The sequence below is a fragment of the Muntiacus reevesi genome, chromosome 13 (genome assembly GCF_963930625.1).
Source record: "Muntiacus reevesi chromosome 13, mMunRee1.1, whole genome shotgun sequence".
In the NCBI taxonomy this organism is placed as follows: Eukaryota; Metazoa; Chordata; class Mammalia; order Artiodactyla; family Cervidae; genus Muntiacus; species Muntiacus reevesi.
In genome coordinates this window covers 22,134,557-22,156,924 of record NC_089261.1, presented here as the reverse complement: position 1 = coordinate 22,156,924, position 22,368 = coordinate 22,134,557, and the positions used below count along the sequence as shown (strand labels likewise).

The 22,368-nt window shown below is 54.1% G+C and overlaps 1 protein-coding gene and 1 non-coding gene across 19 annotated transcripts in view; one reads left to right on the top strand and one right to left on the bottom strand.

Moving 5' to 3' along the window:
- NCOR2 (nuclear receptor corepressor 2) overlaps positions 1 to 22,368 on the top strand; it is a 232,076-nt gene that overhangs the window by 33,028 nt on the left and 176,680 nt on the right. For 15 of the 18 annotated variants that reach the window (XM_065904620.1, XM_065904624.1, XM_065904623.1 and 12 more), the window contains exon 2: positions 532 to 578. The exons of 1 other annotated variant lie outside the window; for it this stretch is intronic. The gene's annotated coding sequence lies outside the window, so the exon portion shown is untranslated. Of the gene's footprint in view, positions 1 to 531; positions 579 to 16,752; positions 17,028 to 21,888; positions 21,927 to 22,368 lie in introns of those variants that run through there. 2 more of the 18 variants (XM_065904617.1, XM_065904618.1) reach the window with 2 other exon arrangements.
- On the bottom strand, positions 15,388 to 15,460 carry TRNAG-CCC (transfer RNA glycine (anticodon CCC)). The gene has a single exon. It is a non-coding gene; the product is annotated as a tRNA-Gly (tRNA).

Here is a 22,368-nt window from a genome sequence, read left to right as displayed (position 1 = left end):
TCCTATTGGGTCGACTGGTTCTTATTTATTTGTGAGTGTGCTTTTTATATCCTGGGTGCTTGTTTTCATTGTGCTGGCTTTGACTTTGAAGGGTGACTCAGGAACTGTTGAATGAGAGTGGTAGGCTCACCCCTCTTTCAGGTATCCCTTACTGACTTTTTATGGGGTCCCCCGGGAAGTTAGTGGGTGATTTTCATGGCAACACTGTAATCTGGGCCCGGGGTCCCTGGTGGGGGGGAGGTGTGCTGGGGTGTGGGCTGCCTTTGTAACCACACAGTTTGGACTGGAATCCCAGTTCCGTGACTTCCTAGTTGTGGATCCTGGGACTTGAGACTTGAATTCTCTGAACCTCAGTTTCCCTCTCTGTCAAATGAGCTAGCAGTACCGCCTCATAGGGTTGTCATGGAGAAATACTTGACCCCAGGCCCAGGCCAGGGCCTTGCCATCTACCTGCACTTTGATGTGGTCATGCCCTGGGCCATGCATGGAGGCTGGGATCCTTGCTAACAAGACCCGCATTTCCCCCTGCAGGTCCCGGGGAGTCTCTGAGGAATCGGAGTTGCTGGCGGCTTTTTCTGGTAGGTTCCTGTTTGTCCTCACTTACTGTCTCCAACATATTGCTGGGACCTCCTCGGGGTGGTGGGTCGGAAGTTGCTGGGTTGCCATATTCTAGTGGTGAGTGGATATGGTGGAGTCGGCGCGGGGGAGGAAGGGGGGCGCGCTCCATGTGGCTTCATGGGGTGCGGAATGGGCAGCACCATTGCCCAGTGTGAAGGCTGCGGGGTCCTCCAGGATGGAATATTTTCTAACCGGATGCAGTGCTGTTCAGAAAGGGCCTGGGAGAAGGAGCTGCCCCGACAGTGCAGCTGTGGTACTGTGCATTTTCTCCATCTCTGGGGTTCACGGGCGCTTGGCTTCTGTGCCCTGACTTTGGGCGGCAGGCTCAGAGAGGGCGGGGCCAAGGCGCAGGCTCGGAGGGGGCGGGGCCTGTGTGCAGATTCAGAGGGCGGAGTCAGTGTGCAGGCTCAGAGAGGGCGGGGCCAGTGTGCAGGCCCTTGAGCTGGGACGTTGGATGTTGGAGGAGGGTGCGGGGCTGGGTGCGGGGCTGGACCCCGGTGCGCCGCTGTGGTCACTGTGCCCAGTGGGAGAAGATGTGACCTGGGTCCCAGTCTCAGCCACTTTCATGCCGAGCGCCCAGGGCAGGTCGCTCACCTCCCTGTGTCTCCATCTCCCCTTCCGTAAACCAGGGGTAATGAGCAGTCCCCAGCTGGGGTCACTGCAACGGTTCAGTGCGCTGCTGTGGGACAGCGTCTGGCCCAGAGGAGGTGCTCAAAAGTCCATCAGCATTAGGGCTTTTCATGTGACCCCGTTTTGTCACCCTTGTGGTGATGCTGCAAAACGGACTGTTATCCTCATTTTAACAAATGAGGAAAGGGAGGCACGCATAGATCACCTGTTGCATGTCTCAGCTGGAAGCAAAGAGCTGGCTGAGACTAATTCTTTGACCTTCCCAGGGAACCCGGCAGAGGCTTCCTCAACGCATTTCACAGCCGTTTCACTGGGCAGACGGAGGCTGGTGTTGGGCATGTCTGTGCCCGCTGCCCTCCCTGCCTCCACCACCCACCTGGTACCTCTGAAGGCAGGGGTCGCCCCAGAGAGCTTCTTCCCCAGAGGGACTGTAGGGAGCCCACAGGGGGCACTGGCAAGGTTTGGAGTGTCAGGGGGAAGAGAAGGTAGACCAGATGTGGGTCAGTGGGCTGGGCAGAGGCTTGTCTTTTCTTTGGCTGTGCAGTGCAATTTGTTGGATCTTAGTTGCCTGACTAGGGATTGAACCCAGGCCCCCGGCAGTGAAAAGCACCAAAGTCCTAACCACTGGACCACCAGGGAAACCCAAACACAGGCTTGGAGGAGGGGATTCAGGTATTGGTCTGGCTAGCCAGAGAGGGAGGCGTCTTTTATTTTATTTTATTTTTTTAAATCAGGGGAGGCGAGTGGTCCTGAGCTAGGAGCCCAGACCCTGACTGCTGAGTGCATGTTGCGCTCTGCCACTTATCGTCTTTGTGACTTCGGACAAGGCCCTGAGCCACCTCATACCTTAGTTTCTGCATCTGTAGAATGGGGATGGAATCAAATGCTCCCATAGAACTGGTGATGAACAGATCGTTGCTAGGATCTTTGTTGAAGTGGCCAGGTGCCCTAGCAGAGGAGGGGCTGAGTTTGCAGGCCCCCTCCCTGTGTGTTGTCTTTGGCTCCCAGGACAGGGTGCTGCCAGCTGTTCCAGGCCTGGGAGAGGCAGTCCTGTCCCCCGGAGACCCCTATGGATGTGATGAGGACATGCCACTCCCTCCCAAATGCCACTCCCTCCCCCTCCCCAACCCCCAGCTCTTCCAGAGAGCCAGGAATTTTGGGGAAGAAGCAGAGACACATCTGGAGGGTACATGGGGTGCCCACGCAATCCGTGCCAGTGAGGAAGGGCTGGTCAGTGGGTGCGGCTGCTGGGGAGCAGGCGCTGGCCCTTTGCAGACGTCAGCTTGGCCCCTTCCCAGCTCTGTGCCACTGATTGGGATTGGTGTTCAGCCACTGGGGCTTGGGACATAGGGCATGGGCTATCGCAGGCACCAGTTCTCAGCAGGCAGGAAGCACTCATTTAGTACCCCCAACATTTTCCGTTTCTTTTTTTTTTTTTTAATATATATTTTCTTGGCCATGTGCTCTGGATGTGGGATCTTAGTTCCTTGACTGCAGACTGGACTTGTGCCCCCTGCATTGGAAGTGCGGAGTCTTAACCACTGGCTCACCAGGAAAGTCCCTCCAGCATCTTTCTTTACCTCTTATTGACGAAGCTGTTCTTCCAGGACTAGAGAGGATTGTCAGCCAGGCCTGACTCCAGGGAGGATTGGAGGAGGGTCTGAAGAGCCCCAACTCTGGCCCTTGGTGTTCGCGGTGGGGTCAAGATCTGTTACCTTCTCCTCTGGCTGCTGAGTACTGGTCACTGCTGTTCCCCCATCAGGGCCACACTAGTGCAGTTGGGACTGGAGCAGTGCTCTGGATGGGACAGTGGGAGTGTGGTCACTTATGCAGCCCCATTCTGCAGAGGAGCAAACTGAGGCTGAGAGATGGGAAAGGGTTTCTCTCAGGCTAAAACACTGAGAGGCAGATTGAGGGTGAGTTTTGGTTGTCTCATCTGTGATATCCAGCCCTGGACTGGCATCCTGAGTCTCTGGGGTGGTTTTGCAGTGGGTGGACCTCTCACAGTGCATATGTGCTAAGTCATGTCTGACTCTTTGCAGCCCCCTGGACCGTAGCCCGCCAGGCTCCTCTGTCCATGGAATTTTCCAGACAAGAATACTGGAGTGGGTTGCCATGCCCTCCTCCAGGGGATCCTCTTGAGCCAGGGATCTCCTGCATTGGCAGGGCAGATTGTTTAGCACTAGTGCCACCTGGGAAGCCTCCTGCAGACCTGGGTGCAAGTCCCGGGAAGCTGAGACACTTTTGTGCCTTAGTTTCCTCATCTGACAAATGGGTGTCCTCCAAGGATTACTGAGGGCACTGCTGGGCAGTTTCTGACTGCTCCTGGGAGATTTTATTCTTCTTCTGAATACATTCATTCATTGAACAATTCTTTCTAAAGCACTGTGTGCCAGGCCCTGTTCTGGGGCTGGAGCTAGAGCTGGGAGTAAGACAGACAAGCATCTTGTCCTCCTTAGGCGAGACAGACAGTTCCCAAGTCAGATACATGGTGTGTCCTTCAGTGGGGAGCACTAGGGTGAAGAACCAACAGGAAGGGTGTCTGGGGAGTGTGCAAGTAGTCTGGGGGTTGCAGTTTCAAATGGGAGGGGGGGATCAAAGTGGCCTCCCTGAGAAGGTAGCATTTGAGCAAAGACCTGCAAGAGGTCTTTGGAGGAAGGGTGTAGGTCTCTAGAGGAAGGGTGACCCAGGCAGAGGGAACAGTCTGTGCAAAGGCCCTGAGGCTATATGGAATGGGCCTCCTGGTTTGCAGGAGTCTGTATGAGTCACCTGGCTGGGATTTTCTTGAGTCAGACCTCATTCCTTTGTTCTGAGCCTTTGGGCCTCTCCGGTAGGCAGGAGGGAAGGACAGCCTTGGAGGTTGTCTGCTTCCTGAGCCAGGCCTTTGGTCCCACAGCAGTGGTAGGTTTCATCTTGGAGGCAGGGAGCACGGGTGACACCGGTGGTGGTCCCCACAGAGGTGGTCAGCCCAGCCGGGCTTTCTACCTGGCCTTCTTGATGCCTTTGAAGTTGGAAGGCAGGTGGCCTTGCCTGGGGGTGTTTTTCCCTCCACTCCTCCTCTGCCTCTCCGTCCTCCATCAATCCCCATCGAAGGCCTAATGGAGAGCCTTCCTCCTGTGGCTGAGTTATCTGCTTGTCACGCCAGTGGCCCACCCGAGGACGATAAAAGGGCTTTTTGTCTGCAAGCACTTAGCTTCCTCCTCTGGGGCGATCCATCACGTGTGAGGAAGGTGGGAGGCAGACAGCAGGGAGGGAGAGAGGAGGTCCCTCCCCCTGCCGAGGAAGTCAGTGCTCCCAGGAGCCCCCCTGGCAGGACCCAAGTGTCTCCTCAGCCCAGAGATGAGTCCTGTCTGGGGACAGGCGGGGGCAGCTGGGAGGGAGGCCCCCAGGGGGCATGGAGGTTGGGTGGATGCTCTGGGCTCCTCTCCCATGCCCAGGAGCTCCCAGTTGGCAGCTCAGGGGCCTTCTGAGACCCTTCTCACCCTACCATCGGGGGCTGGAGTGGGGGTTCTGGTGGGGCTGGATTCAGGTTCAGGGGAACAGGTATTTCTGAGAAAAAAACCACAATAAGAGGGAGAAGGGAAGCTGTGTGTGAGTCAAGGGGGATGGAAGTCCTGAATGATCATGAAACAGCAGCTGCAAACACTTCAACACTCTGCTGTCCTTATGCCCATTCAGCAGACAAGGAAACTGAGTTGCAAAAGGTGATGTGTTGGAGGAGGTGGTGTTTGGGTCCCTAAGCTAGGTGTAGGTTTTGACCTCATGGTGGGGAATTGCGTGAGTGCAGGGTATAGGTGGGAAAGTGGGGTTCGCACGAGCCTTGAGTCTCTCCCAGTATGGTGCCTGGTGGTGTATACATAAGGAGTGAGGAGATGAGTGTGGCTGAACGCTGAAGGTGGGCAGGAGGGGGGCTTTCTGGATCTCCTGGGGAGGAAGATTGGGACCAACCAACTCCCAGGCAGACAAGTGGCCAATTGTATGTGGAGGGGATGGGGGAAGGTTCAGGGGACTGGGACAGGCAGAATCACACCTGTCTGGACTCTGTTTGCCCCACCTGGGCAATGGGTTGATGGGCATGTCCCTAGGTGGGGGGGCCCTGGTCCCTCCGTTGGGTGGAAGAGGAGAATGTATGGGTGGTTCTCTCTCCTTCCAGTTCAGGGCGCTCAGCCCTAGCCAGCTGTCCTTCCCCCGCCTTCCTTCCTCTCCTCTCCTCTCTCCATCCCTCACAGCTCCCTGCTCCTCCTCCCTTTTCCTTCCCCTCCCCTTCCCACAGCCCCCCTCCTTCTCTCCACAGGCTACCCTCAAATGACAGCAATTAATGGTGCCTCTGATGGCGTCTGGGAGGATGAGGCTGACAGTTGAGCGTGTCTGCCTGCGGCTGGCCCTCTAATCGGGCCCGGGGGACGCCCCGCCTGCCCGGGCTCCCAGGCGCTGCCTGCCCGCTCCACCACTCACAGGGCAGCCGGAGCCGCCCTCAGACAGGCACACGGGAGGCCGGCACAGCATCTGCACCTCAGTTCCCGAAGTCCCCTCCCCGTCGTCCTTTTCCCATCATCCTTCTTCCTACATAAGTGAGTGGGCTCCGGGTCAGCCTGTCCTGCCCCAGTTACTCATGATGGCCTGACCGCTAAGGCACCCTCTCTCCCAGGAGGTCCTCTCCACCAGCCAGCTCCTGTCCCCAGACGACCTCTCAGGGTGCACCACACCGCCCTCAGGGCGAGCTCCTCCCCACCTGGCCTTCATCCTTTTGTGTCCGCTCTCCTAGGAGGATTGAGTTGGGTGGAGTCAAGGAGACTTGTCCTGTCCTGGACAGCAGACATCCATTAAATGCTGGAACCTTGGCAGTCTGGAGCTTTCAGTGATGGGGGCAACTACCTGGACTTGGAGTCTCATCTGGCAGTGAGGGGCTTGTACGTGCCTGGGGGACAAGAATCCTGGCCAACCCTGTCCACAATGGGCCGGGTCCTTGCTCGTTCATTATTTTGCAGTAGCAGTAATGGGGCCCCTGCTGTATGCCAGGGCCTGCAGCAGGTACTTCACCTTGGTGCGTTTTACTCCACCATAATTCTCCAATGATCATTCTATTTATAACCCTGCTTCGGTAGATGGGGAACCTGACAAGCAGAGAGGCAAAAGTGATTTTCCCTAAATGACTCAGGAAGGAAGGGATAAATCTGGGATTCAACCCTGATCTGCCTTGTCCAGGGCTTATAAATCAGGGCCTTTGGGGAAACTTGAGGGACAGTAAAGGAACTAGCAGACCTGAGCTGGAAATGAGAATATAGTCCCTGGGCATGGGGATTGGAATTTGTGGTGTTAATATATGCATATGTTTTTCTGTTACAGTTAAAAAGAAAAACAGCCTTACTGAGATGGAATTAACCTGTAAAAAGATGCACCCATTTTAAGAGTTCAGTTCTGTGAGTTTTGGCAAAATGTAAACATTCATATGACTACCATCATCAGGAGGGTTTCTATCACCCCCAAAAATCTCCATCCCCTGACACCCACTGATCTGCTTTCATAGAGGTTATAGAATCTTCTAGGTTTTTGTACTAAAATTATCTTAAAGTGTGTACTTTTTGGTGTTTGGCTTCTTTCACTGTGTGAAGTTTTTGAGATTCATTTGTCATTGTGTGCATATATGATTCCATTTGTTTATTCATTGATGAGCTGATAGACGTTTAGGTTGTATCCATTTCTTGGCTATTAATGAATGAAGCTATAAAGTCTTGAAGCCACTTTGCTTTTTCTTGCCTTATTGCATTGGCTGAAGCCACAGGGTAGCGTTGACTAGTGGCAGTTGGCGGTTTTAAGGTTAGCTGACTGTGGGTGTTGTCCTAAATACTCCCATTTGACAGATGAGGAAACTGAGCCTCTAAGAGGTCAGGTGACTTACAGAAGGTCATCCGGTGAGAGTGGAGTGCTCTTTCTCCATCTCCAAGCTGGGAAGTACCGGCCCCATTGTTCTACCAATGTGCTTGCTGGCCCAGAGGGTCACCTCAGAAATCAGTGGCTGGGCGGGGGTGCCTAGAATCACCCTGAGATGAGGGTATAAAGGACATTTTGTACCTTCTGCCTTTCAGGTCACATACTGTCTGTGGGCACCCAGCACTGTTGAGTGCATGTCAACCTTTGGGTTTCAGTCATAGAGACCTTCCGGGGAGCTGTTTTGGGGTGACGAAGCCCAGGAATGGGGCAGGGCGACAGAGAAGAGGGTCCCCTCCTTCCTTGCCCAAGGAGTGTGAGCTAAGATGACTTTTCGGGGAAGGAGGCCTGCAAATTAAATAAGCAATCCTGTAAATAAATAAGTAATGAAATTAGTGGGGTGCCTAATAACATCAGATTCATAATTATGGATGGATGCCTGCCCGATAATTGTACTTGTTTTTAATCTTCGGTTCTGACATGTGTCTCCTTCCATCTGATAGGATTCCCTGCCCTCAGCTGGTGGGAGGAGGGAGGCCCTGCTTTTTGGGGCTCCTGGTGAGCCTAGGTGGTGGTGGGGTCCCCCAGACCCCATGGATCCAGGTGTTCTTGTCTTTTTCCTGCAGTCAGGATTCTAAACCTTCTGAAATTGCAGCAAATGACGGCGGTAACAAGAACAGGGTTTATCATAGTAATCATGCTGTACTTTATTATCATTTATTTAATTTTCCAGTCCTGCCTGTGAAGTAGAGATTGTTGTCGTCTCTACTTTGCTGATGAAGAAATTGAGGAATAGAGAGGTTAAGTGACTTGCCTGAGGTCACACAGCCAGTGAGATTTGAACCAGGCTGTCTGCCCCAGAGCCTGCATCCTTCTGGGTCTCCTGTCTTAGTCTCTAGGTCGTCTTGTGTGGGACACAGACACATGGAGAGCTGTCTCTGCTAGGCATGTGCCCTCAGAGGGAGATGCTAATTTGGGGGGGGCTGAAGGCCCCAAGAGGTTTAAGTGCTGGAAAGATCAGGTCATGCTTTCCACAATTGCTGTAAATCCGAACAGAAACCATTCTGAAACATGACACGTAAAATTAAGTTTCGTGTAATGAGAAAGCAAGCCCATTTGCAGAAATTAAAATGACTTCTTTCTAGACCTTTCTTTCTTTGTGGCTTTGATTTGCTGGCTCTTTGGGCACTCCTGGTACTGTCTATGGTAGGTACTGTGCCAAAGATCATTAGACCCAGCCCATTTTCCAGATGAGGAAACTGAGGCTCAGTGAGGTAGAGGGACTTGAGTGAGGTGCTGGAGCTGGCATTCTAACCAACTCTTACCATCTTGTCTGGGGCCACGTCAGGTCCCTGGCATGAAGAGGGGTACCTCTCCTGTCTGAGAAGTGGAGGGGCCATGCTTAGCAAAGGCTGGCTTCACCAGGTCCCTAGCTGTGCTTGGGGGCCAGGAGATAGTTGCGCCCACCTCGTGTGGGGGACAGGAAGGATGGGAGTGGCTCTGGGGGCATTGTTGTTCTCATTCGCCGTCTCTGGAGACCCCAGACCCCTCAGCAGAAGTCACTGCCTGTCCTTTCACAGTGTGCCCTGTGTCTCGGACGTTTGACCCTGTCAGGGGCAGTGGGCCCTGAGCCCTTGGGACACCCAGGCCTCCACCAGGAATTGCCCCTTTGCAGACTGCAGGGAAGGAGCACCCTTCACTTTCTGGGGTGCCTGATGGGGCCTGCACTTCTGAGAGTCCAGCAGGAGCTGCCGCTTGGGCTAGTATGCAGCATGCATGTGCTGACTTTAGTCTGGTGGGGCTTGGGGGCTCTCCTGTCCCTCTCTGTAGCCTGGGATGGAAAGGGGGAATTGACGATAGGCTCACATGAGGAATTGTGTGTGTTCATGTCGCTCCTGAGGGTTGGAGCAATCTGGGGAGGCTGCCTGGAAGAGCTGGAACAAGCCGGTTGAATGAAGAACAAACATACCTTTGTTGAATAAGAAACATATTTTGGAGGAACTCCTGTAAAGCACCTCAAACAGGCACAGAGAAAATGCTACATTTATTACTCAAGCTAACACTTCCTGATTTTTTTTGCTTGCCTTGGTGTGAGAGTTTGCTGTTATCATTATTATGAACCCTAGAGTTTCTAATGATTCCTGCCCATATACTTTTATGCCAGGCTGTGTTCTAAATATGTCATATACACCCACTCATGTTCTCAAGGCTGCCGTATAAGGTAAGGGCTAGTATTACCAGCCTTGTTTTATATGGAAGGACGCTGCAGGCACAGAGAGGTTAAGTGATGTGCCTAAGGTCACACAGCTGGCAGCTGGCAGAGCTGGGATTTGAACCCAGGAAGCTTGACTCCATGGCACCTGCTGTTAATTGTGGGGACCGTGCAGGCACCACCTGCAGCCCTCCCTGAGCCTGGAGCCAGACTGAATCTCTTGGCAGAGCCGCATCGGCGGCGGGCCAGGCTCTGTGTGTCACGTAGGGCCCTCAGGCATGCAGCAGCTGCTCTGGGCTGGGCAGGATTGGTCAGGACATGAGGGGGTCTGCTTCCTGCCTCCTTGCAGCCAGCCTGGTGTCCCCGTGGCCTCCTGGGAGAGGGAGTGGGTTGTGATACTCAGCCAACAAGACGCCAGGCCCTTGCCTTGTGGATCCTATGGGCTGATGGGGAGATGGACAGTGTAGTAAACACACATGCTCTTACAAGGCAGGGAAATCCTGGCTGTGGAATAACAGTGTGGAACAATTCTGCTTTTCAGGGGGGTGGTTTGGGGGTGGGGGGCTACTTGCTTTAGGTCAAGGAATCACAGGTAGTCTCCAAGGAGGTGGCAGTTGAACTGGGACCTGGACCAAGAGAAGGAACCAGACCTGTGCAAGGAAGAGGGATGAGCCAGCGGGGTAGAGAGATCGGCTTATGCAAAGGCCCTGGGGTCACGATGTCCCAGGAATGCTGAGGAGCCCTACCTGGCTGAAAGAGAGTCCGAGTCACCAGGTTGGTTCTCTGGATCTGAGGCTGTTCTGTAGGCATCAGGGGTTAGGCCCTTTATCGCATTTAAGGCAGACATCCATGACTTTGGTTTCCTTCTTTTGTTCTTTTGCTAGCTGGTTAATTTACATTTACTGGGCACATGGAATGTTCCGGAGTCAGAATGATGGAAAAAGTCAGGCATCATTTGTGCCTTTGAGGAGTTTAGTGTCCGGAGGGAGAGGGTCAGTTAAACAAGTGACATCAAGGGTCACACGGACAGAGTTCAGACCATCACTGGAGCGTAACAAGTTTCCAATTTCCCTCTGGGTCAGGACAGGCTTCTTTGGACAAGTGTCAATGGAGGCGAGACCTGAGGGTGATTTGTTAGGACTCCTGAGTCATGGTGGAGATACATTTAGGCTGGTTTAGGCCACAAGGAGGAATCGATGGGTGCTCCTATTGGCAGAGTGTCCAGGGTAGGGCAAGTTCAGTCATGGCTGGATCCAGGGGCTCAAACCACACCTTGGAGAGCTCGCTTTGTGTCAGTTCTGCTTCCTTCTGTGTGGGCTTTGTTCTCAGGCAAATTCATGCCACCAGCACAGCAAACCAGGAGGAGGAAGAGTCGCCTGAAGCCCCAAGAACAGCCCCCCTTGCTCTTTGCCATTTCCTTACTGAATGAGGCCTTCAGCGTTTGTTTAGCTATTTTTACTGTTGGGTGGAGGTGGCTAAGGTAAGGGGAAGGAGTGTCCCTAACTCAGATGCAGTCAAGGAAAGGAATGAGGCAAATGGGAGGGGTGGGGATTGTGGCTAACCAGCCTGCTGGATATTCTGATTTTTTTCCGAGAGAAGCTGGAAATCTGAATTTTATAAGCAATGCCCTAATTTAAAAACAAAACAAAACATGATGTGTGTCCGAAAGAGCTTCCCTGTTGGCCACAGCTGCCCATCATCCTTCTGTGGCCTCTTGTGCTTAGCTGTGACTTTCATTTAAAAATATTTTGCCCTCTATGATCTAGGCAGACTGGTCCATGGAATGTCACAGAAGGTCCTAAGACTTGGAAAGTCACGTTTTAGGCCTCCAGAGAGATGCCGTCTCCTTGAGTGGAGGCCTGAGGCTGCAGAATTAATCCCAGAGTTCTCCAGAGGAGCTCAACCTGGTCTGAGAGACAGTCTAGCCGAGTGGTTAGTGACTGGGGCATTCAGATCCTGACTAGGCCACTCCTAGCCGTATGCCCTCGGACAAGTCACTTCACGTCTCTGTTCCTTGGTTTCCCCATCTGTAAAACGAGGTTGACAGTATCCTTTTGGGTTGTTGTGAGGCATCAAGGAACATGTGGGAAGCCTGTTCTTCCCAGCGCCTGGCACGTTGGGAGGGTGTGTGTCCCGGGGCTGGTGTAATTTGTCCTTCCTGGGTTGAGTCCTGGCATCTGGGGGCTGGTGGTGGCCAAGAGCTTTCCTGGACACCTCCTTCCTCTGCTTCTGGGTGTGGGTCCCCCTCCCCCAGCGATCCTTGCCAGTTGCTCTGTGCCCTTGGCTGCAGGATGGCTCTGCACTTGGACGTGCAGCAATTAGCCCTGCCCGAGGCCAGTTCACAGCTGTTGCCGGTGGGGGCAGCCCCTTTTTAAAATAAAAGCAGCACACAGGAAACCAGCCCTAGGGGCCAGTTCACTGCCTTTAGCCAGCACGGCCAAGGGTTTAATGTGATGCTTTTGTGCCTGGAAGATATGATGAAGTACAGTGCATTTGGTCTGGGGAAGTCTCCCCCTCAGGGAGGCCCTCTTCCTGCCAGCTGCCTATGAGTGGCTCATGGATCCCGCTTTCAGGGAAGGGTGTCTGGGTTCTTTGGGGTCTGTTCTTGTCTGGCTCAGCCTGGGTGGGGAGCTCTTGGGGGAAGGGATGGTTTCTTTTCTTTTTGGGGGGGATGGTTTCTTTAAAATGCTCGAGCATCTACTATACGTGGGAGTGTATACATGTCAGTGCTACTCTCTCAGTTCATCCTCTCTCAGTTCGCCTGCCCCCACCTCACTGTGTCTGTTCTCTATGTCTGCGTCTCTATTCCTACCCTGCATATAGGTTCATCGGTACCATTTTTCTAGACTTCCATGTATATGCGTTAATGTACGATGTTCGTTTTCCTCTTTCTGACTTCATTCTGTATGACAGACTCCATATTCATCGTATCACTGCAAATGACCCTGTTTCATTCCTTTTGATGGCTGGGTAATACTTCATTACATATGTGCTGCAGCTTCTTTATCCATTCATCTGCCTGGATTTTATTTAAATCACACTTCGAGATCTGTTTGTGGGCTGTGAAGCCCTACCTGATCCCTCCAGGCCCACCTCCCCTGCCACGCTTGCTTTGCGGGCTCCTGGCTGCTCCCGGAACTCACCGAGGACAGCAGCCTCAGGGCCTCTGCCCTGGCTGTTTGGTCAGCTTGGGACACTGTTCCCTGAGAAGTTTCCACATCTCTCTCTCTTACTCCATCCAGGCCACTGTTGAACTGTCACCTCCCCAGAAACCACCCGTCCATAGCTGCTGCCGTTCCTTGATGTCATCACATCTTTTCTGTTGCTGACTTCCTCACCTTTTCCCAAGTCACCCCCACGGGGGCAGGGATCCTTTTCTTGTTCCTGCTGTATTCTTTGTGCCTGGTGTGTATCACCGGGGCTCCCTAAATGTCTGGTGTCTCCAGGCCTGGGGTCACGGACTCTTAGAGGTGGGCACAGCTTTCAGAAGGTCAGTAAACTGGATTGGAGTGGACTCTGTTCAACCAAACCATCTTTTTATTCATTTTGAATTTAGACGAAATTCACATCATGTAAAATTTACCATTGGAAAGTGCACAGTTCAGGGACCTCTCTGGTGGTCCAGTGATTGAGTCTGTGTTTCCACTGCAGGGAACACTGGTTCGATCCTTGGTGGAGGAGTTAAGATCCTACATATCTCGTGGTGCAGCCAAAAAAAGGTGCATGACTCATTGGTGTTTAGTATGTAAACAGTGTTGTACAACCGATACTTCTAATTATAAAACAGCTCCATCACCCTGTAAGGAGCCTCTGAACCCATCAGCAGGCACTTTCACCCTTCCTCCTCGCAAATCCTGGCAGCCACCAGGCAGACAGAGCTTTCTGTCTCTTTGGATTTGCCTGCTCTGGACATTTCCTATAAATGGGATCATACAAAATGTGACCTTTCATGTCTGACTTCTGGCCCTGGGCATGATGTTTTCGAGGTTCGTCCACGTGGTTGCATGACTCAGTACTTCATTCCTTTCTCCGGCTGAAGAATATCACATTGTATGGATGAACATCCACAAAGTCACCTTCTGAGTAGTTGATCAGTAGTCACCCGCCCAAATCTGGGAGTGCTGGGCTTCAGGAAAGGAAAGGAGGAGGTAAAAACAGCCAGATGTTTCTTTCTTTTTAAAGTTTAATTTGTTTGTTTTTGGCTGCGCTGAGTCTTCATTGCTGTGTGCCGGCTTTCTCTAGTTGCGGCAAGCAGGGCTTCTCTGTAGTTGGGGTGCGAGAGCTTCTCATCATGGCAGCTTCTCTTGCTGCAGAGCGTGGGCTGTAGGGTATGTGGGTTTCAGTAGTTGTGGCGCACAGGCATAGCTGCTTCTCAGCACGTGGGATCCTCCCAGACCAGGGGCCGAACCTGTGTCCCCAACATTGGCAGGCAGATTCTCATCCACTGCGCCCCCAGGGAAGTCCCAACCAGATGTTTCTAACTCATTTTTCTCTTTCTCTTCCCCCAGCCCCCGCTCTGCTCCCAACCTTATCTTAGAGCCTGGCTGGATCAGGAAGCAGCCGCAAGGAGAGGGAGTGAGCAAGGATCCCTTCCCCTCGGGACTGAAGGCTGAATGGGAGCCATGACCACGGGTCCCCTCTGGTCTCCTGAGGCTCCTCCCAAAACAGATGTAGTTTCTGCTGACCCCAACAGAGGCAGCAGACAGGTGTGCCCCCATTTCACAGCTGAGCAGACTGATGTCTGCAGAGACTGAGATCTTGCCCAGGGCCACTCGGCCTAGGGACCCCTCCTACTTCTGTGATCCCCATCACTGTGTATTCTGTAATATCACTGGTCTTTCCCATCGTCCAAAGCTTTGCCCACAGACAGATTTCTGGAAGTACATGCTGGTGAATCTTGGTTTTTTAGAACACCGAGGGATGCTCGCCATCAGAGTCTTGGGGAATGAGGACTTCTCTTGCTAAGCAGACGGCCGCACACTAACATATTCTGAACATGAGCTTGGTTTTGGTGGCTGGCTCTATCTCGAGGGGGCTGCCTGGGGCTGTTTCTGGTCTATGATGATTTCCCATCTTCACAGAGTCACTCAGCAAACCATTTTCGTTCCCTGGCTCCTTGTAGGGCAGAAACAAGAAGTGACCGTGGAATGACCTGGCCTAGCTTTGAACCTGCCCGAAGCATAAATCCTTCTGGTGGGGGTTTGGGGTGTTACTCCTGATTCCAGGGCCAGCCTCTGAGAAAGTCTGGGGGCAGGTCTGTGTCCAAAACAAACAGAAAAGAACAAAAGGAACCCATGCTTTCTGACCCGGCTGCTTCGGGCTCCACCGCCTGCCTATGCTTTGGTGGGGCTAGTTTGGCTCGCTCTTGAGATCCTCTGATGGTCAGGGTGAGAGTGGATGGGTGGGATCTTTGGTTTAAAAATACAGCATTCGATCGCTCACGTCTTCCTGTGCCTCGGTTTCCCCACCAATAAAAGAAAGCAGATCTGCCGAATTCTTCCGTAATCCTCTGGAGTGTTTTCTTGGGAGAGGCTGAAGGGTGAGCTGATGGGGATCAGCACACACGTGGCCTTCCCGTGGGTCTCATTAGGGGGTCTCCTAGTGGCTGTTCTGGCCCCTCAGCTGGTTCAGTGGCCACGAACCTTTGTCACATGTAAATCTGATCTGCTGCAAACCCACTATGGCTCTCCGCTGGTGGATGCAAGCCAGATTTGCACCGTTCAAACCTCAGTTCAGCCACTTCCCAGCTGTGTGACCTTGGGGAAGCCAGTTAACCTCTCTGGGCCCGTTTCCTTCTTTGTATATTAGGTGCCCCTGTCTTTTGTTGTGTTGTCCTGAGGACAGATGGGTTAACTGGTGAAGTGCTTACAAAGCGCTTGGGATCCAGGATGAGTTACTATTACTATCGTCATCATTATTTAAAAATTTTTTTTTGTTTTGACTGCACCTAGTCTTAGTTGGCAGGATCTTTTTTTTCAGTTGCGGCATGTGGGGTCTAGTTCCTTGACCAGGGATCGAACCTGGGCCCCCTGCATTGGGAACGCAGAGTCTTAGCCATTGGACCACCAGGGAAGTCCCCTCATCATCATTATTAACTTTTGGGGTGTCTGCAGTCCAGGGAGTTAGGTGATTTGCCCAGAATTCTCATGCTCTCCCTCCCCTACTCCTCTCCCACCACTCTCTGACCTTGAATTCTAATGCCGTCGCCACATCCCCGCTGGACTTGGCCACATCAGTTTCCTCTCTGCTTTTGCGACGCACCCAAGTCGATCGGGCCTCCAGACCTTTGTCCTTGCTGCACCTCCTGCCTACGCCGCCTTTCCCCTCATCCGTATCCTGAGGGAGCCCTTCGCATCACTCAGGATGCCGTCTCGGGCAAACAGCGTTGGGCCCGACTCCTGGCTGCTGGGGGCAGGGGAGTGAATCTAGAAATCCCTCTGGATCTTCTCCTGACACCTCCTTGCTGTTGCTCAGGGCACCGGGGAAGCTGAGAGGAGCCTGCCGACTGCAGAGGGGAAATTGACACCCAGAGAAGCTCAGACTTGTTTGAGTCACACAGCTAGCTGCAGCCAAGATCTAGACCCCTGGCTGACCATCAAGTCACCCATTTTGGCCAGTGTGCATGCGTGCGTGTGAGTGTGTGTGTCTGGTGTGTGTGTGTGACTGTATCTTTTTTAACCCTCTGGGCCTGTCAGCTGTGCTGACCCTGGCTCAGAATGCCAATGTGAAGGGGTCATGTTTGCTTTTCCTGGGATGACAAGGACAGAAATATTTTAAAGGCAGAGCCTGCCCAGTGGCCATGTCACCCTGGAGACCGGAGGGCCAAGAAGGGATGGGAGTAGAGGCGTCAGTTCATGCTGGGTCCGGGTCAGGGCAGCCATGCTGCTCTCTGGGTGGATGGTCCAGCTCGGCGGGGGAGACTGGGTTGAGGAGGAGACGCCGGCGGGGAGCTCGCTTTTGCCTGGGAGCGGTGAACAGTGAGGAGGTTTTTCTACCGAGCTATAAAAAGGCCTCCCCGTGTTTCAGCTCCCGAGTGTCGGCTGGAAGCCCGCCAGGGTTACCATGGCGATGAGGAATTATTACTTACTGCCAAGGCTGGGAGAGAAAGCTCGTACTTTTGGCTTCCCAACAAGAGGAGTGGACTTATGTAATTCCCTGTGTTTATAGGCCCGGAGTGGCAGGAGGCAAGCAGGGATCCTGTGGCCCAACACCGCGTTTTCCCCCTGCTGTGGGTCAGGTGGCCCCGTGGGTTGTCCGTGGGGAGGGGGGTTCTGCTCGCCCCATCTAAGGGGGGTATCAGGCCGGGAGCCTGGGGGCCCGGGTTGGCTGCAGGCCCCCCCCCCCATCCCCGAGCCAGGGTGGGAGCTCGCAGTCTCGCGGGAAGGCAAGCGTGGCTGCTCGGTGGGGTTGCCCCTCTTCCTGGGTCAGCCCCGGAGGAAGGATGGGTTTGAGGTTGGACGCCGTGTGTCCTCTGGAAGCCAACAGCCCAGTCTGTGCGTGTGGACTCTGCTGACCCACTTGCTGGCACCTTCTACTTCTTTCTTTTTCTTTTCTTTTTTTTTTGTTTTTTTGTGGGAGAGTTACTTCAAGTTGTGTTTGGAGCTGACGTGAGCGAGACAGAGGCTGGTCATGTGCTTGGGTAAGAGAAGTTTCCGGACTTGGTGGTGGGCAGGGAGATGCGGCGTGGCCCGGTCACCCGGCCGAGGGAGGGTGGGCAGAGAGACTGGGGGCCACAGATTGTAGGAGGACCTGGACGTGGGGTGGGGGCCCTGTATGGGGGCTGATGGTTTCGCATTCTGGCTCCCTGGGTCTGTCTGGGGAGGCTGGCCATGGCCAGGAGGTAGTGGCCCCCAATGCCTTCAGAGTGGCTGAAGTCCCAGAATGGGTGCTGTGTGGGCGGGTGCCCCAGAAGGACAGGCTGCCCCCTGGAGTGGATGCGTGGGGTGGGGGGTGGTGGTGCTGCTTTCTGGAGCCCCTGTACCTCGTCCCTGCAGGGAAGCAGGCAAGACCAGGGATCTGGCATCCATTCATCCGTGTTGGCCCCAGGGGTGGGCTGGGGGCCTGGGGATTTGGGGGGCGGGCGCCTCAGTGGCCGTGGAGCAGGGGAGGGGGCCAGGTGCAGGCAGTGCCTTGGCTGCCCTGGCGCCCGGCTCCCACCGCGGTGGCGCTTGGCTGGGTGCCCGTGTCTGGTTTGAAATCAGCGCCACCGGCCCAGGCTTGCCCAGGGACCTGGCAGAGAGGAGCCGGGATAAACACTGGAAAGTTGGAAGGGCTTCCTGAGCTCACAAGGAGCCTTCAGTTGCAAGTGAAGGGGATGAGGGAGCGATTTGTCCTGAGGTCTGGGTGCGCCGGGGCTGTTGGGAGGCAGTGGGCCGTCTCGTAGGGCGTGTGAGCACAGGCCAGGGAGGGCTGAGTTTCCAGACGGCGGGGCTCGGTGGCTGTGGACCCGGGTTTGAATCCTGGCTCTGGCCCTTTTTACACTGGGCCTCCCAGTGTGAGCCTCAGTTTCTTTGCCTGTCAAATGGGACCATGATGGGAGTGTGAGGATGAGGTACCTGCTTTGCTCTGTTGCCAGGCTGCCTGGGTTCATATCCCAGCTGTGTGACCTTAGACCAGTCACTTCACAGCTCTGAGCCTCAGTTTTCCTATCTGGCAAATGGACACTCCATCTGTCTGCATCCTTAAGTTGTTGAATGGCTTTAAGGGGGCTAATGAATGTTTCCTGCCCCACCTCTCATGGACAGGGTGATCTTGGGCAGGTCATGGAACCCCACGGAGCCTCAGTTCTCCTATCCATCCATGGAGAGCTGCCCACAGAGGTACTTTGGGGAAGACAGAGATGCACCGGCAGGGACCTTGAGTGGGCTGATGTGGAGAGAGTCTGTAAGTGTAGACCACAAGGTTGTATTTAAGTTAGTTATTAATACATCTTGGACTCCATTGGTTTGTCTTTTCCCTGTTGAGAGCCCTCCCATTTTATGGATATGAAACCCCAGCGAGTTAAGAAGGGTCCCTCCTCAACCCCAGGCTCAGTCTGCATTTGGACCTGGGCTGGGGTCCCTGGGTACCCCTCACATCACATGTATGCCTGTTTTTGCCCCGTCCCCCACCAAGACTGGGCCAGGCACCCCGACAGCGGTTGGTGTGGCCTGGGGGCAGGGCACACTCGGCTGGCTCTCCTGCCGAGGGTGGCAACTGTCCTGTGTTTGTAAGTGACACCGGATGCTGGGCCGGTGGCTGGCTCAGGCCCTCTCCTCTGGGGCCAGCGGGAGCCAGCAGGGACTTCCCCGGGTGTCCAGGCTGCCCTTGCCAGCCGCCCACTGTCCGATTGTCCTCAGGCCTCTCGTGGGGACCTCAGGAAAGGCTGGTGCAGCAGGGGACTGCTGCCTGTAAGTCCTTGGTAGCCACGTGGGTCAGCCACAGAACTGTACTGTCCCTGCCCTGTCCTGAAGGTCTCAGTGACCCGATCCCCTGTCCACTGAGAAAGACAGTCACGTGTGGTGGTTCAGACCAGAGGTCGCACAAGAACCCCTTGTGGTAGAATTGTCTTGCATCAATTGCAGTGGCCACAGGAATTTACACTGAGATAAAAGTGCATAAATCTACACACACACACACACACACACACACACACTCTAAGTGAGTGCATGTAAATCCCCGAAATCTGAATAAGATCAGTTACATCAGTGTCAGTTTCCAGGTTGCAGGTATTATGAGGATGATGCCATTAGAGGAAGCTGGCCAAAGGGTCCACGCGATCCAACTATATTGTTTCTTACAACTGCACATGAATCTTGTTCAGTCGCTAAGTCGTGTCTGACTCTTTGTGACCCCATGGTCTGCAGCATACCAAGCTCTTCTGACCTTCACTATCTCTGGGAGTTTGCTCAAACTCATGTCCATCGAGTTGGTGATGCTATCTAACCATCTCATCCTCTGCCGCCCCCTTCTCCCTTTGCCTTCCATCTTTCCCAGCATCAGGATCTTTTCTAATGAGTCGGCTCCTCACAGTGATCTGAAAAGGAGACAGAGCACAGACTCGGAGCACTGGCTGTCCTGGGTTTGATCCGTTTGTGCCCCTTAGTAGCCGTGTGAATTACACCACGTGGCTTAACCCGGCTGCCTCAATCCCCTCATTTGTGAAAGGTGGGCAGTGTCAGGTACCTCATTAGGCTCACATGAAGATTAGATGCGTTGGTTCATGCTAAGTGCTTAGGAAGCTGCTGGCACGTGTTGGGGGGTGAGGGGTGTTGCCACTGGTACTCTTATCACCCTGATGGGATGGCTGCGGTTTGCCCCATGCTGTCTAATTTCCTACCCGAATCAGCCGCAGGAAGGGAGGGTACTGCATGATCCCCATTTTTAAGAGGAGGAAACTGAGGCTTGGCTGTGTGCCCTCCCCCACCCCTCGCAAGGGCACACAGTTTGTAAGGACCGGAGCTAGGACTCAAACCCCAAGCCAGAGCCTGTGTGTGGAGTTTCTTTCTGCTGGGTGACCCTGGGGAGGTTGCTTGCCCTCTCTGAGCCCCAGTCCTCTCCTCTTCTCATCTGTCAGCTGGACAGGGGGCTGGGTCATGACCTGTGAAAACTAGGAAGCCTTGACTCTGGGCCCCTTTGCTCACTTCCGGGGCCCACCCAGAGCTCGCACCTCTCAGCCACGTCCTCTGAGGCCTCTCTTTGCAACCCCAAGGTGGGGCTGGGTCTCAGTTCTGTCTGTGGGCTCCCTCCTGACCTCGGCCTCCTCTCCAAGCACTTTGACCCCCTCGCTCTGTCCTCTGGGTGCAGCCTTTACCTCCTATTGCTCCCTGCGGCAGCTACTGGTTTTTCTCAGGCTCTTTCCTGCCTCTAGCAGTGGCGAGAAAGCCTTTGGGGTGTAACTAGCTCACCCTTTCCGGATGGTGCCAGTGGTAAAGAACCTGCCTGCCAATGCAGGAGATGGGGGTTCAATCCCTGGATCAGGAAGATCCCCCAGAGGAGGAAATGACAACCCACAGTAGTCTTGACTGGGAATTCCATGGACAGAGGAGCCTGGTGGGCTACAGTCCATGGTGTCACGGAAGATTTGGACACAACTAAGCGTGCGCGCGTGCACACACACACACACATATACACATACATACACACACAAAACCCACCCTAGAGTGAGCTGGGTTACCTTTGTTGGCACTTAGCCATTCTCCAGGGCTGATTCTCCAGAAAGCATTTCTCCAGGGCTCCTGGGAAATGTCGTCAGATGGTTGTGCCCCGCACAGCTGGTTAATAAGTTAGCATGGGTCCTTGGGCATCTCAAGAGGTCCAGGCAGGGCAGGTTTTGTGCCTCAGGATTCGGGAGAGTTTCAGAACATCCCAGGCTGGGACAGGTGGATGCCTACGGTGCCCGGGGTGGGGGTCTGAGCCGCTGAGAGGGAGTGATGATGACGATCATGATGGAGTGATGCAGGCTTGTGTCTCGGGGGAGGGGACATTGATCACATCTCAGGGTCTCAGGTTCTGGCTTTGCTGGGCAGAGCCAGGAGGGGCAGGGAGTTGGGTGGGAGTTTAGGGACGTTCCAGCTGCAGGAGGCTCTTGGCTGTTTCTCAGAAACTCCAATCCGGGTTCCACCTTGGAACCTTTCTACCTGCTGAGCTCTTCCTGGGATGCCCTTCTCTGAGATCTTCACACCCTCCCCTCACTGAGCCTCTGCTCGAATGTCACATCCTCAGAGAGGCCTCCACCTCTCCATCATCACTTCTGTTATCTTGCTGCTCTCATCACCTGAAGTTTACTGTATGCCATGTCCCTCCAGCCTTTCCATGTGGGATTTTGTTCATCTTGGTCATCACTGTGTCCCCGGCGCTGGGGACATAGTAAGTGATCTTAGAAAACTTCCCTGGTAGGTCAGGCATTCAGGAGACCCGGGTTCGATCCCTGAGTTGGGAAGATCCCCTGGAGAAGTAAATGGCAGCCCACTCCAGTATTCTGGCCAGGAGAATTCCATGGACTGTATAGTCCATGGGGTTGCAAAGAGTCAGACACAACTGAGCGACTTTCACTTAGAAAACTATTGTGCCCGATTCAGTGTTCCCCACAAACTGTGAACCTGGGTCTGTGCCCTCAAGGTCCAAGGGGACAGATGTGCATATGTGCAAGGGCCCTGGCTAGGGAGACCTAGGTCCCTTGAGCTGGAATGCATGGTAAATTCACCTCCTTGCACCCCAGGACGACTACTCCCAAGGACTGAGAATGCACTGGGGTGGGGGACTATTCTTGGAAAACTAGAGTCTTTGGAAAAAAGCAGTTATTGTACGTTTACTCAAGAATGCCTTGATCGAACCTGCCAAGCATCCCCAGAAAGTCTGCACCTCCTGGATAGTCAAGGAGGTGGGGCTGGGGAGCAAGGAAAGTGCCCCCGCTCCCCCCAAGGGGTTCAGGGTGTGGGAGCGGGGTGCTGACAGCATCTGCTTTGTGTGTTGGGGACTGACACTGTGGAGTAAGCATTCTGCACACCTTCGTGTTTCAGGTCCTGCCCACAAGCCTCTCCAGAGGAAGCACAGAGAGGTAAGCAGCTTGCCCAAAGACACACAGCTGCAGGCACCTTGCTGAGAGGCATGATTAATAGGTAGTGGCATTTCCTATGCGGCTGTTTCCGTGCCCCCGGGCGCTGCTCAGCTCTTTAAGCGGATGATCTTACTTCATCCTCAGGAGGTCCTTTGGTGTCCCTGTCTCAGAGGACAGTGGCACAGCTGTAGGGAAGACAGGCTCTGGACCCGGATTCTGTTGGCGACCTTCCTCAGAGCTGGTGCTATTTTCTGGGAATCTGGCTCCAACCTGGGGAAGGGCCCACTTCCCAGTCTGAGAGCCTCATTGGAACCAGATCTGAGGATGGGAGATGCCCATATGCTTCTAGAAGGCAGGGAGTTGGTTTGCCAGAGTGGCTCTGAAGCTGGAAGGCAGGAGGGGCTGTCCCCGCCCCCCCCAACCCCAGTCATGGATTTGCATG